The sequence below is a fragment of the Salvelinus sp. IW2-2015 genome, linkage group LG6.2 (assembly GCF_002910315.2).
Source record: "Salvelinus sp. IW2-2015 linkage group LG6.2, ASM291031v2, whole genome shotgun sequence".
NCBI classification, from domain to species: domain Eukaryota; kingdom Metazoa; phylum Chordata; class Actinopteri; order Salmoniformes; family Salmonidae; genus Salvelinus; species Salvelinus sp. IW2-2015.
Window position 1 is genome coordinate 24,253,060 of NC_036846.1, and position 13,931 is coordinate 24,266,990.

General features: G+C 45.1%; 1 long non-coding RNA gene and 1 pseudogene across 1 annotated transcript; both read left to right on the plus strand.

Annotated features, from left to right (window-relative positions):
* Positions 1-7,749, plus strand: part of LOC111966025 (platelet-derived growth factor receptor-like protein) — a 16,209-nt pseudogene extending 8,460 nt beyond the window's left edge.
* LOC139027947 (uncharacterized) lies at positions 3,631-4,335 on the plus strand. The gene is made up of 2 exons (XR_011480085.1): positions 3,631-3,864; positions 4,098-4,335. It is a non-coding gene; the product is annotated as an uncharacterized lncRNA (long non-coding RNA).
* Positions 7,750-13,931: the final 6,182 nt, after the last annotated feature.

Here is a 13,931-nt window from a genome sequence, read left to right on the forward strand (position 1 = left end):
CAGCCACGACTCGGTGAAACATAAGATATTACAGTTTTTGATGTCCCGTTGGTAGTTTAATCTTCCCGGATAGTCGATCAATAGTAGGGATGGTAGTGGAGGTTTACTCACCCGCCTACGAATTCTCAGAAGGCAGCTCGACCTCCGCCGCCTTTTTCTCCGTCGGGGATATGGGCTCGTTCCCCGCGAAGCAGTGTAACCTTCGTGTCGGACTCGTTAAAGAAAAAATATTTATGCACATCTGGTGTGAGGGACTCATTTCTCACCTCTCTGTTTGTACAGAGATGCTGTATGTAGGCCGTGTGACTCTGCTGTGAGGGACTCATTTCTCACCTCTCTGTTTGTACAGAGATGCTGTATGTAGGCCTGTGTGACTCTGCTGTGAGGGACTCATTTCTCACCTCTCTGTTTGTACAGAGATGCTGTATGTAGGCCTGTGTGACTCTGCTGTGAGGGACTCATTTCTCACCTCTCTGTTTGTACAGAGATGCTGTATGTAGGCCTGTGATGACTTCTGTGAGGGACTCATTTCTCACCTCTCTGTTTGTACAGAGATGCTGTATGTAGGCCTGTGTGACTCTGGTGTGAGGGACTCTTGTTTCTTTGTGTTCGTACAGGACGGTGCAGCATGACCGGTACGGCACCCTGACCCTGTCCAACTCTACAGGAGCAGACACTGGAGAATACACCTGCTTCCCCATGTACTGTGAAGACAGGGACTGCAGGAAGGTGTACGACAAGGCTGTCAAAGTCTTTGTCTTCTTCCCTGGTACTAATTCCCYGCCTCCTGACATWGGAGTTGTTACCATGGCWACGTCCCAAAAGGCACCCTAGTTTCTARGRAGMGCACTACATTTGACCAGGGCCAAAAGACCCCTTCTTTGACCAAAGAAATGCATTACATTGGGGTTGGGAATAGGATGAACTGAGACACAGGCCTGTGTAATCACCAGGTCCCAAATTACCACCCTATTCCCTGTATAGTGCAGTACGTTTGACCAGGGGCCCATAGGGTTCTGTTCAAAAATAGTGCATTATATAGGAAATAGGGCGTCATATGAGCCGCACAGTATAACAGTTGTCTGCCCCTCCCCCCAGACCCACAGGAGCTGTTTGTCCCCTCCTCCTCCTACTATGAGGTCATCCAGCTGAGGACCAATTGGCCAACAGTCCTCCCCTGTCAGGTGACATCACCTGACGCCAAGGTGAGTTCAGAACAGACCTGGTGGGATTAGATTAGATAATACAGAATTACCTCTTTGAATGTACATTTTTGCTTTGAAAAACTMTACTTAACKGCTATAGAGGTATATAATGCATTGGGACACAGTTATAATGACAAGCCTTGTCATAGCAACATTTGACCATGGGCCTATCATATTTGACTATTTTCTCATAATGTGCTACAATTTATGTGGGGAAATACACAAAATCCTATTGCTGTAGCTGTACTATATCACCGGGTCTACACGRCAGGTGAGGTCCTCAGGACTGAGCTAAACATAACACAGGTTTTTATTAACTAGGTAAATCGGTTAAGAACAAATTCTTATTTACAATGATGGCCTACCTCGGCCAAACCCTAACCCGGACGACGTTGGGCCAATTGTGCGCGCCACCCTATGGGCCTCCCAATCACGGCCGGTTGTGATACAGCCCGGGATCAAACCAGGGTCTGTAGTGACACCTCTAGCACTGCGATGCAGTGCCTTAGACCCGCTGCGACACTCGGGAGGCCCAGGGAGGAGGTTCTTTACATCAAGGCGAGGAGCATGGGAATCAGACAATAATATCAGGAATCAACAACTATTTATTTTTTGTAACGCCTCCTTCCAACTCACACTCACACCTAGATCCCCTGAAGGCAGCTCACTCTCCAGATCCCAATCACCGGAATTCTAATCACCTGTTCACACACCGATAGCGTTATCACACACTTTTTACTTCAGATCTTTGCACCTCGTCACTGTGAGGTCTTGTTTGTTTTGTGCCACAGTTTTTAGGAGCGCTGTTATTCCAGTGATTTAGCCTCCCGTGTATGTAGTCAAAACTACCTAATATTTTTCATAATTAATCAACATTTACAAAATAAAAAAAGAATATCTGGTGTTTCTATGTCAAACGGTTTTTGTTATATTTCAGTCTTCTGTGTGTATATAAAGTGTAATATTGGGATCAAACAAAAATGTAATAACTTTCATCTATATCTGACATGGTCAGGTGTCTTCTTTTTAACAAACCATGTGTGAGGTTATACTTTTGTTCAAAGTAGATTTGTTTAAGACTACCCAGAAACACTCTGTGTGACCCTGATTTAGCCCACTGCATAAAAGGTTAATTAACAATCACATTCACCTGGCGTAGGCAGATCAACAAGGGTCCGTTCAAAATAGGTTGAAGGTTCTACCCGTTACACCTACGGTGTCATACAACCTCAACTCCTTGTATCAGTAGCCATAAAGTACTTAAGTGAAAATACTTTAAATGACCACTTAAGTAGTATTTTGGGGTATCTGTACTTTAATTTACCATTTTGCCAACTTACTTTACTTCAATTACATTCGTAAAGAAATGATGTACTTTTTACTCCATACATTTTCCCTGACACCCAAAAGTACCTCAAATCAAATCAAATAAAGTTTATTTTATATAGCCCTTCGTACATCAGCTAATATCTCGAAGTGCTGTACAGACACCCAGCCTAAAAACCCCAACAGCAAGCAATGCAGGTGTAGAAGCACGGTGGGCTAGGAAAAACTCCCTAGAAAGGCCAAAACCTAGGAAGAAACCTAGAGAGGAACCAGGCTATGAGGGGTGGCCAGTCCTCTTCCGGCTGTGCCGGGTGGAGATTATAACAGAACATGGCCAAGATGTTCAAAATGTTCATAAGTGACAAGCATGGTCAAATAATAATCATGAATAATTTTTCAGTTGGCTTTTCATAGCCGATCATTAAGAGTTGAATAGCAGGTCCGGGACAGGTGGCGGTTCCATAACCGCAGGCAGAACAGTTGAAACTGGAATAGCAGCAAGGCCAGGTGACTGGGGACAGCAAGGAGCCACCACGCCTGGCAGTCCCGACGCCGGTCCCAGGCTCAGGTCCTCCGAAGAGGAGAAAGAGAGAGGAAGGAGAGAATTAGAGAGAGCCAAATTTTCAAAATGTTCATAAATGACAAGCATGGTCAAATAATAATCAGGAATAAATGTCAGTTGCTTTTCATAGCCGATCATTAAGAATTGAAACAGCAGGTCTGGACAGGTAGGGGTTCCATAACCGCAGGCAGAACAGTTGAAACTGGAATAGCAGCAGGGCCAGGCGGACTGGGACAGCAAGGAGCCATCATGCCCGGTAGTCCTGACGTATGTCCTAGGGCTCCGGTCCTCCGAAGAGAGAAAGAAAGAGAGAAGAGAATTAGAGAGAGCCAAGATTTTCAAAATGTTCATAAATGACAAGCATTTAAATGACAAGTCATCATTTCATGACAGTCATCATAAATGACAGTCATCCCTACTGCCCTACTACCTGTTACATTTTGAATGCTTAGCAGGACAGGAACATCGTCCAATTCACGCACTTATCAACAGAACATCCCTAGTCATCCCTACTGCCTCTGATCTGGAGGAACTCACTAAACAGAGAACATCCCTGGTCATCCCTACTGCCTCTGATTCTGGAGGACTCACTAAACAGAGAACATCCCTGGTCATCCCTACTGCCTCTGATCTGGAGGACTCACTAAACAGAGAACATCCCTGGTCATCCCTACTGCCTCTGATCTGGAGGACTCACTAAACAGAGAACATCCCTGGTCATCCCTACTACTGCCTCTGATCTGGAGGACTCACTAAACAGAGAACATCCCTGTCATCCCTACTGTCTCTGATCTGGAGGACTCACTAAACAGAGAACAATCCCTGGTCATCCCTACTGCCTCTGATCTGGAGGACTCACTAACACGAGAACATCCCTGGCCATCCCTACTGCCTCTGATCGTGGAGACACACTAAACAGAGAACATCCCTACTGCCTCTGATCTGGAGGACTCACTAAACAGAGGACATCCCTACTGCCTCTGATCTGGAGACTCACTAAACAGAGAACATCCCTACTGCCTCTGATCTGGAGGACTCACTAAACAGAGAACATCCCTGGTCATCCCTACTGCCTCTGATTGGAAGACTCACTAAACAGAGAACATCCCTACTGCCTCTGATCTGGAGGACTCACTAAACAGAGAACATCCCTACTGCCTCTGATCTGGAGGACTCACTAAACACACACGCTTCATTTGTAAATGATGTCTAAATGTTGGAGTGTGCCCCTGGCTATCCGTACATTTTAAAAACAAGAAAATTGTATACTTTTGATTGTTAAGTCTATTTTAGCGATTACATTTACTTTTGAAACTTAAGTATATTAAAAACAAATACTTTTAGACTTTTACTGAAGTAGTATTTTACTGGGTGACTTTTACTTTAAGTCATTTTCTATTAAGGTTTCTTACTTTTACTATAGTATGAACGATTGGGTACTTTTTCCCACCACTGCCTAAAATGGACACTATAGTCAAGAATATGTTATCCACTCACTATAAAGTCATTAACTCACCTGGTCATCCTTAGGTGTCTCTGCACCGGGAGTTTCCCCCGGTAGAAGTGGCGGTGGACGGGGCGGAGATCACGTTTAACGTTAAACAGGGATTCACTATCCACCGGCCCAAGCTGCACCACGCCGGGGAGCTGTACTGCGTGGCCAGCCTTGGAAACCTCAGGCAGAGCTCCGTCAAGTACATGCTCATATACGTCAACTGTAAGTCCATGGATTTGTACCTTAAACAAGAGCTAGCCTCTTCTCCAGGGGTGGCCGACTCACAGGGGTGGCCGACTCATAGGGATGGCCGACTCATAGGGGTGGCCGACTCACACGGGCGGCCGACTCACAGGGGCGGCCGACTCACAGGGGCGGCCGACTCACAGGGGCGGCCGACTCACAGGGGCGGCCGACTCACACGGGCGGCCGACTCACAGGGGCGGCCGACTCACAGGGGCGGCCGACTCACAGGGGCGGCCGACTCACAGGGGCGGCCGACTCATAGAATTAAAATGACTGGTGTGGACATTCCTTGTCAAGTCAACGTTCCTTGATGGGTGGACTGGCAGACATATTGACTGTTATATATATAATCAAATTTTATTTGTCACATGCACGAATAGAACAGGTGTAGTAGACCTTACAGTGAAATGTTGACTTACAAACCTTTAACTAACAATGCAGTTTTAAGAAAATACCTAAAACAAAAAGTAAGAGATAAGAATAACAAATAATTAAAGATCAGCAGTAAATAACAATAGCGGGGCTATATACAGGGGGTACCGGTACAGAGTCAGTGTGCAGGGGCACCAGTGTCGAGGTAATTGAGGTAGTATGTACATGTAGGTAGACTTATTAAAGTGACTATCAATAGATAATAACAGAGAGTAGCAGCAGCGTGGGCAGGGGGGGGGGGTCAATGCAAATAGTCTGGGTAGCCATTTGATTAGCTGTTCAGGAGTCTTATGGCTATCTGTGTTGTCCCCTGCTGTCAGACCCGGTGGCGCCCCCAACCCCAGTGATKCAGGCATCCTCCAACTCTGTGGCCATTGGTCAGAACCTACAGGTCACCTGCACTGTGATTGGAGAACAGGACGTGGTCATAGACTTCACCTGGGAGTACCCTGGGCAACAGGTATGTCATTGTGCTTACTGGGTCTGCCATGCTTGAGGTCAATCATTTATCCTATCAATAGCTAGAGTAGGATTACAGGACAAGTGCAATACTCTACCTCCTGCTATATGATGAGAAACCTCTTGACAGAAGCTATACACTTAGCTTACATTACAGATACAGAGAGGAGCTACATCACCAGAGAGGCTTACGCTACAGTTACAGCAGAGGCTAACATTATCAGAGAGCTACCATACAGTACAGAGAGCGTATTACAGAGACGGCATACGTCAACACGTAACCAGAAATGAGAGCGTTATGCATACATAAACAGATAGGCTACAATCAGCAGTACCAGAGATGCTAATACAAGTAACAGATAGGCTTACAGTACAAGAGTACAAACGTCGAGAGGCTACATACAGCTTACAGCAGAGGCTACATCAACAGAGGCTACTACCAGTAGAGATGCAGCTACATACAGTACAGATAGGCTACATACAGTTACAGCAGGAGAGGCTACATACAGTACCAGGGAGCTACATACAGTACACAATAGGCTTACATACAGAGAGGCTACATACAGTACAAGATAGGCTCACTACAGAGACGGGGTCGCTGACATTACAGTACTAGAGAGGCGTACATACAGTCCAGAGCGACGGTACATAAAGAGGGCTGCCTATCATACAGTCCAGTAAGGTACTACAGAGAGCCGCTATTATACACGTAATGATCACAGAGGTATATAATCGAAGAAGGGCTTAAAGTAAACACATTTGTTACAGAGAGCGCTACATTATAGTACTAGAGAGGCTACATACAGAGGGGCTACATACGATACACAAGAGAGTACATACAAGCGGCCTATAATACAGTACAGAGAGGCTACATACATAAAGAGAGGCTACATTACAGTACAGAAGAGAGGTACATACAGAGAGGGCTATATACAGTTTACAGAGAGGCTACATACCTGAGAATACAGAGAGGCTACAATTGTACCTGCTTGTTTCTTTTTGTTGCTGTGTTTGTATGTCTGACTGTGGCTCTGTGTGTCTGTGTTGTGGTTGTTGCGTCTGACTGTGGTATGTGTGGTCTGACTGTGGTTGTGTGTCCTGTGCTGTGGTTGTGTGATCGGCAGATCGGCAGGCCTCTGTACACTCAGGACAGTGTTCATCCGGACGGAGGGGGTCTGGGGAGGCAGCAGTCCCAGACCGTCCTCCTGGTGGATGAGGTGAGGGAGGTGGACGGAGGGACTTACACCTGCACCGCCCAGAACCTGCAAGGCTCCAGAACCACCTCCACCACCATCAAGGTGCTAGCGGCGGCTGCTGCTGCTGCTAAGGACAAGGTCAAAGACAAGCACAAGCCTAAGAAACCCTGAGAGTCAATAGACTTCAGATCAGAMATGGGAGAGGGATGGCCTTCCCACGAAGGAGAAGGAAGTAGCCTATCAAGATGGAACTGGAACTGTAGAATTAGAATGAGTTGGTTCTAATTCCATGGGTGGAACCTRGTTTTAAGATGCCCATTCTACTTCCGACATTACTATGTACGTATACTGTGAAGCTATAGGGCTCAATGAGMCAGCTCTCAAGTAGCTCATGTATATTCAACAGCCAGTAGTTACCACACACACACAGCATAGAAGGTTTACACAGGGCGGAGGGAAAGAGAAAGCTGGGCGGAAGAATACGYATTGGAAAGAGAGAGAGAAAGGGAGTGGGGGAGGAATAGAGAGAGTCAGACAGCATTCTGGGCATCTACATTGTAGTGAATGTATTTTGATAGACATAATTCATGGATTTTCAAATCCTCGAGGAATATACAGTAGAATAACGCTCCTGTATCAATGCAGATTTAAAGGACCATCATCAGACTTTTACCTTCTTTGGTGGACGTTTCTATATCGCAAGTAGTGTTCCTTCTGTACTTGTGAGAATGTCTCCTCTCCACTTTCTACCGACAGGTTTCTCTAGTGTTCTCTCTTCCTACTTCCTATTTGTCTAAATAAAGAAATGCTTTCCTAGTCTACACGTAACCGTCTGTAATGTGTGTTTATTGTCTGATGGTCAGGTTGTGTCATGGACCAATACAGGTCAATATGAGGCATCATTTTGCCATGGTGTACGACAGYGTGACAGAGCCMGTGCCCCAAATGGCARCCTWTTCCCTATATGGTGCACTACTTTTGACCAGAGCCTTGTGGGGACACAGACTATGTTATATTGGGTGGTACAGAGAGATAGAGAACACAGACAGTCTGAACGTAACGGTTGTTCGTTTGGTTCAGGTGTATCAGGCTCAAATAAAGAGCCCAGGAATCTCTAACAATGAATAGTTTCGTTAACTTCAAATCTGTGCAAAAAGTGGGTTTGAAATTAAACTCTCCGAAATGTACAAAAAAATTCAAACAAATAATGAGATTTTAATATGCAAAAGGTGAGAGGTGTCATCTGGGCTGTTCAGCCGCTACATTGACCTTCACTGGCAAGATCCTCAACGTAAAGGTCTCACACCCACTGCTCAGATACGGAAAGACTTTCTCTGTGAAGGTGTATGTGAACGTGTGGAGATGTTCGTTGTATTGCGGATCAGAGAAGGTCAGTCCAATGAGAGAAGATCAGAGAAGGTCAGCGTTCCTCCGTTCCAAGTCCAAAGTCATTCTGATCCTCAGGGGCTCCTGTCTCAGCTACAATGAGAGGGTGATGAGAGGTTCGGGGACGGAGCGTACGGTGTAAACTCCTCCATGTTGTTCTAATCTCCAGCCTCGCTTCTCTATCACGCCCTTCCTGGACACAGACTCCTCCACCACCCCCAGGGCCCAGTCACTGCTGTAGTTGTATCTCTGGAGATATTCATTCCTGATATTCATTCCATCTCTGCAGAAAGATAACATAATGCTCCTCTACAGCTTGGATCTTGTCTGAAAGAGTCAAGATTATTTTGCTAATCTCCTTAGTCTTCTCCTTTACCATCCAAGTCTTCTCCTCGTCTTCCTCTATCAGAGCGCCTATCCCGGCCTCCTCTTCATTAACGAGAAGCTGATGAAGATGTTGAAACGCTTTCTTGATTTCCCRGTGTGTCTCTGCAGCCTGTGTCTGGAAACCCCACCCACCAAATATCTATGAATATCACATAAATKAAGTATTAACCTCTAAGTGAACAGACAGACTGCWTCCCAATGTCATCCTSTATAATTACCATGATGMATTTTTCTGTTTGACCACAGGTTAGTTTGGCTTCAGTGTAAAGTCTCAGCTTCTCCTTCAGGGGCTCCAGTTCAGCCTTTACTCTCTCCTGGAATCAGACAAACACATGAATGGCTCTTTGTACACAGTAAAACATAACTGTCTAACTCAGTAAATGAATTGAGTAAAGTCAACTCAAAGAATTGCAAAGTTATACAATATTAATGTTATAAGCAKTATTGATTGCAATAAGTCAAAGCAACTCAATCCCTTGTAATTTAAAGGTAGATTCAGTAATATGACATCYTTGAACATACTGAGGCGACTTCCTGCTTACATACATTGAGACACGCCCACATTGGGAAGAGCCAATAGGGGCAGACATTGGCTGATTTGAATGATGTTGTTGTTGGTTTCTGTAGCCAGGAAGTAACTCACCTCTCTGTGTATAATGACGCCATATTACCGGTTCTACCTTCAAATATCTCAGATYGGCTATGGCCTGATTCAATCRGTWTCGCCGAAGTATCGCGGAAGATCTGCGTTAAAATTTGAAGATAATTTCAGATTGCGCCGTCATATTATATGCAGCGTTTATAAAGCAGATCTTCAGCGCTACGGATTGAATACAGCCCGATACACTATTTCATGTCCTACTTCCTGGTCCTGGACAACTTCATCTATGGGACAGAACTTGTGTCCTGTGTGTCGTCTTGAGTCGCGACACACCAAACAGACTGTTCATCCTGCAGACGGAAGAGCTTGAGTTCCGCTTTGTGTTGACCACAGAGCCTCTCAGACCCAGGCTCTGCGTCTCTGGAGCTTCTCTCCTGTGGGATTGATTGATTTTACTATTCAAATAATACGTACTCATCTCTATGGGCCCTGGACAAATGTAGTGCACTAAAAAGGGAATAAGGTGTAATTTGGGGCACATTAATTATCATAGGTAGATCTCCCACGTGTAGGAACCCCTCACACCCCTTCAGAGTGAGGCTGACTGATGGGAAAGGCATGTAGAATCTCTTCCTGCAGACTGGACACTCCCGCCTTTATACTTCCYGTTCTCCTCCATGCAGGTCTTACAGGCAATTGTGGCTGCAAGAGAGAACCACGGGATCCCTGAAGATATCATAGCACACGGGACACAGGAAATCCTCTTCTTGTGAAGAAGGACCAAGAGGCCATTTTGTCCCTCAGTAAAAGTGTCCGTTTCTCTGTAATGGCTACTGGAACAAGAGAGACACAAGGTCAAAGGTCAAAAGGTGAGGTACACTTTTATAGTTGTTGAGGTAAACTTTTTTAAATAATTTTTTTTGACAGTGTATCCATTCTGTTAACAACATGTTTTGAATGATTATTTGTGGCTGTATCCCAGACCCACATTAAGTCTGTTCCTGGACTAAGAAACTATTCAATAGAGATTCTCCAATCTCCATTGAGGATGATTTCTAGTTTAAGACTAACGTGTTTACATCAGCCATTTATCATGTACAATAAGCTACATGTTTTACTAGCTTCAACATAGATCTAGGAGGAAGAACAACCACCAAAACAAATGGCAAGACACTTACCATCAAACAGCCAGAAGAGGAAGAATCGTCCTCTGTGGCAAGTCCAGCAGCAGGAAGCACACTTTACTGAACACAAGTCTATCGGTTTCAGTGTCTGGTGTGAGCCTAAATACTACAATGTAAAAGTCTCAAATTCTGCAATCTCATTTATCATGGATGTATGTATAGGTGTGGGGGGTGGGGTCTCGGTGGATTCAGGATAGAGAGGGGGTTGGGGGGTGTTTCCCCAGCCAGTGATTGGATCCAGCAGCAGGAAGCACACTTTACTGAACACAAGTCTAATATCGGTTTCAGTGTCTGGGAGTGAGCTTAAATACTAATACAATGTAAAAGTCTCAAATTCTGCAATCTCATTTATAGTTGGATGTAAATTGTATTATAGGTGGTGTGTGTGTGTGTGGGGGGGGGGGGGGGGGGGGGGGTGTTGGGGGGGGGGGGGGGGGGGGGGGGGAGGTGGGGGGGGGGGGGAGGGGGGGAGGGGGGGGGGGGGGAGGGGGGGGGGGGGGGGGGGGGGGGGGGGGTGGGGGGGGGGTGGGGGGAAGGGGGGGGGGGAGAGGGGGGGGGGGGGGGGGGTTGGGGGGGGGGGGAGGGGGGGGGGGGGGGGGGGGGGTGGGGGCGGGGGAGGGGGGGGGGGGGGTGGGGGGGGGGGGGGGGGGGGGTCTTGGTTGATTCAGGATAGAGGGGGGTTGGGGGTGTTTCCCAGCAGTGATTGGTCTTGGGGGTTACATGCCCAATGAGACCTGAGGTGTTACAGGGGTAGGAGAGGTGAGAATGGCCCTGTTGAAGCGGGGTAAGGAAGGGGAGATAAGGGGTAAGAAGGTTGGGTGTATGAATGAATAACCAAGATCATTAGCAACTGACTTATCTGACATTAGCTGCCTGTTGAGAAAAACGCTTGGGGACAGAACAGACACTGGACATTAGCTGGCCTGTTGAGAAACAGCTTGGGGACAGAACAGCACACTGGCATTGCTTGGCGGTTTGTGAATGTGACAGGGGGCAGACAGAATAGGAGAGATATGATAAGAGGAGGTGGTCTGTGTCCCAAAAGGGACCCTATTCCTATAGGGCTCTGGGTAACAGCTAGGTGCACTACATAGGCACTACACTGGGTCCGGGTTGCCTAGGTTACATTGTAAATGTAAATCCGTTCAAGTTACTCAGTTAGCTGTCAAAATGAATGACACCACCAAATGATGACCACAATCAGAGGAGGCCACACTTATGAGACACAAGTCACAAATGAGACCACCAATTCAGAGACCAACCATGGATGACACAAAGCCCAAATGATGACCACCAATCAGAGACACTAGATGAACCAACAATGATGGACCACAATCAGAGAAAACACTGTCCATCATAAGTGGTCTCTGATTGGTGGATTCATTTGGTGTGTCATCAAGTGAGCGTCAGACTTCTCCTTCAGGTGGGAACAAACACTAAAACTTTCTCCTTTTTCAGAGCTGATTGTATGTCAAAGCACCTTATACGACCCCATGGCGACCTGTATGCCCTAGTCGGCTGGCCCTCGCCTACATGTTTCGTCGTCAGACCCACTGGCTCAGGTCAAGTACTAAGGCTATGCTAGGTAAAAGTGCCGCTATCATAGTTCACTGGACGATGGCTATAAGCTCCCCCGCAGCACCACGCGCTTCCACAGCAGGTGTTCTCAACTGATCATTGCCTAAAGCCAAACGTCATTTGGATGCCTTTCCTTCAGTTCTTGCTGCCTGGACTGGGAACGATTTCAAAATCTCTGAAGTTGGAGACTGTTTATCTCGCCTCAACAACTTTAAAAATCTGCTATCCCGAGCAGCTAACCGATCACTGCAGCTGTACATGTCAATCTGTAACTAGCCACCCAAATTTACCTACCTCACCTGCCCGCATACTGCTTAGTTATTTATTTACTTTCTGCCTTTGCACACAGTATGTCTTCTTGCACATGATCATACTGATGAATTTATCACTCCGTGTTATCTGCTAAAATTGTAACTTAATTCGAATTTATTGCCTACTCATGCTTTTGTCACACAATTGTATATAGATTCTCGCTTTTTTTTCTACAATGTCTATTGACTTGTTTATATGTTTACTCGCATGTGTAACTCTGTGTTGTCTGTTAGAACACTGTATGCTTTATCTTACGCCAGGTCGCAGTTGAACTGAGGAACTTTGTTCTCACATAGCAACCTGGTTAAATAAAGTGAAAATAAACATAATAAATAAATGTCATTGATGCAAAATCAGAAAGTGAACAATTATGTTATTTATTTTTTCAGAAACATCCTTCCTGAATTTAAATGTAATCCAAGAAGTCATCTAGTTTTTCCACAAAGTACATGTAATCTGATTGCAGTATTGTTTGCAGGTAACATCACTGATAACAGTTAGTTTTTTTGGTACATGTAATCAGTTACTCCCCAACACTGTGTATAGGGAACTAGGTTCCATTTGAGAAAATATAATCCTGCTATTAAAATGTACTGAATATCAGATTMTATTCTTAGCCTACCTCTTCTACTACTACCTAGTGGTAGACGTAGGTAAATACAAGTAAATACAGTGGTATTTTTTACCATGTAGGCAGAACAATGAGGCAGAGACAGCAAGACGGACGGACAGATACTAATTCAAGCCGGAGGTTTTCAAACATTTATTTGTAAAACTTATCAAACTATGGTATGTTGATAGTACAGACTGGGAAAGGATGCACATTCACCTTTGATAACYAGACAGTAATATTGTCAACTTTACACAAAGTTAAAATGTTTTAATCAAATTCAGTTTGGTTCAATAAAAAAAAAATCTAAATATTTTTAAAGTAAAGTATTTAAACAAAGTAAAATAAGTAAAGTAAAGCACATTCATCTTCTGCACATCTATCACTCCAGTGTTTAATTGCTATATCGTAATTACCTCGCCACTATGGCCTATTTTATTGCCTTACCTCCCTTATGCTACCTCATTTYCACACACTTTTTTTCTACTGTATGTTTGTTTATTCTATGTGTAACTGTGTTGTTGTATGTGTCGAACTGCTTTGCTTTATTCTTGGCCAGGTCGCAGTTGTAAATGAGAACTTGTTCTCAACTGACCTACCTGGTTAAATAAAAGGTAATTAAAAGTAAAGTAAGAAACAGGAATCCGTTTCACCTCTCAATCAATAGATATTAAAGATAAAAACTAAAGRTAGACTGGTCCTTGGATAGTGACAATTTCTCACTTCAAATAAAATACTTGACAATCTGTAATTGCCTCAGTGTATGTAATCTCAGATTTTGGCGTACTGGCGCCTGGTAATCTCCTCTAGTTGATCTGAAAGCAGCGTGGCTGGGCCCAGGCACTGAACTCTCCCTCCTGAAGGGATATTTTCCTATCTTTTCTCCTCAGTTCCTTGTTGCGTGGAATAGGCCCCAGCGTTGGTCCCCAGTGTTGCAGCGTTTTAGTTTGTC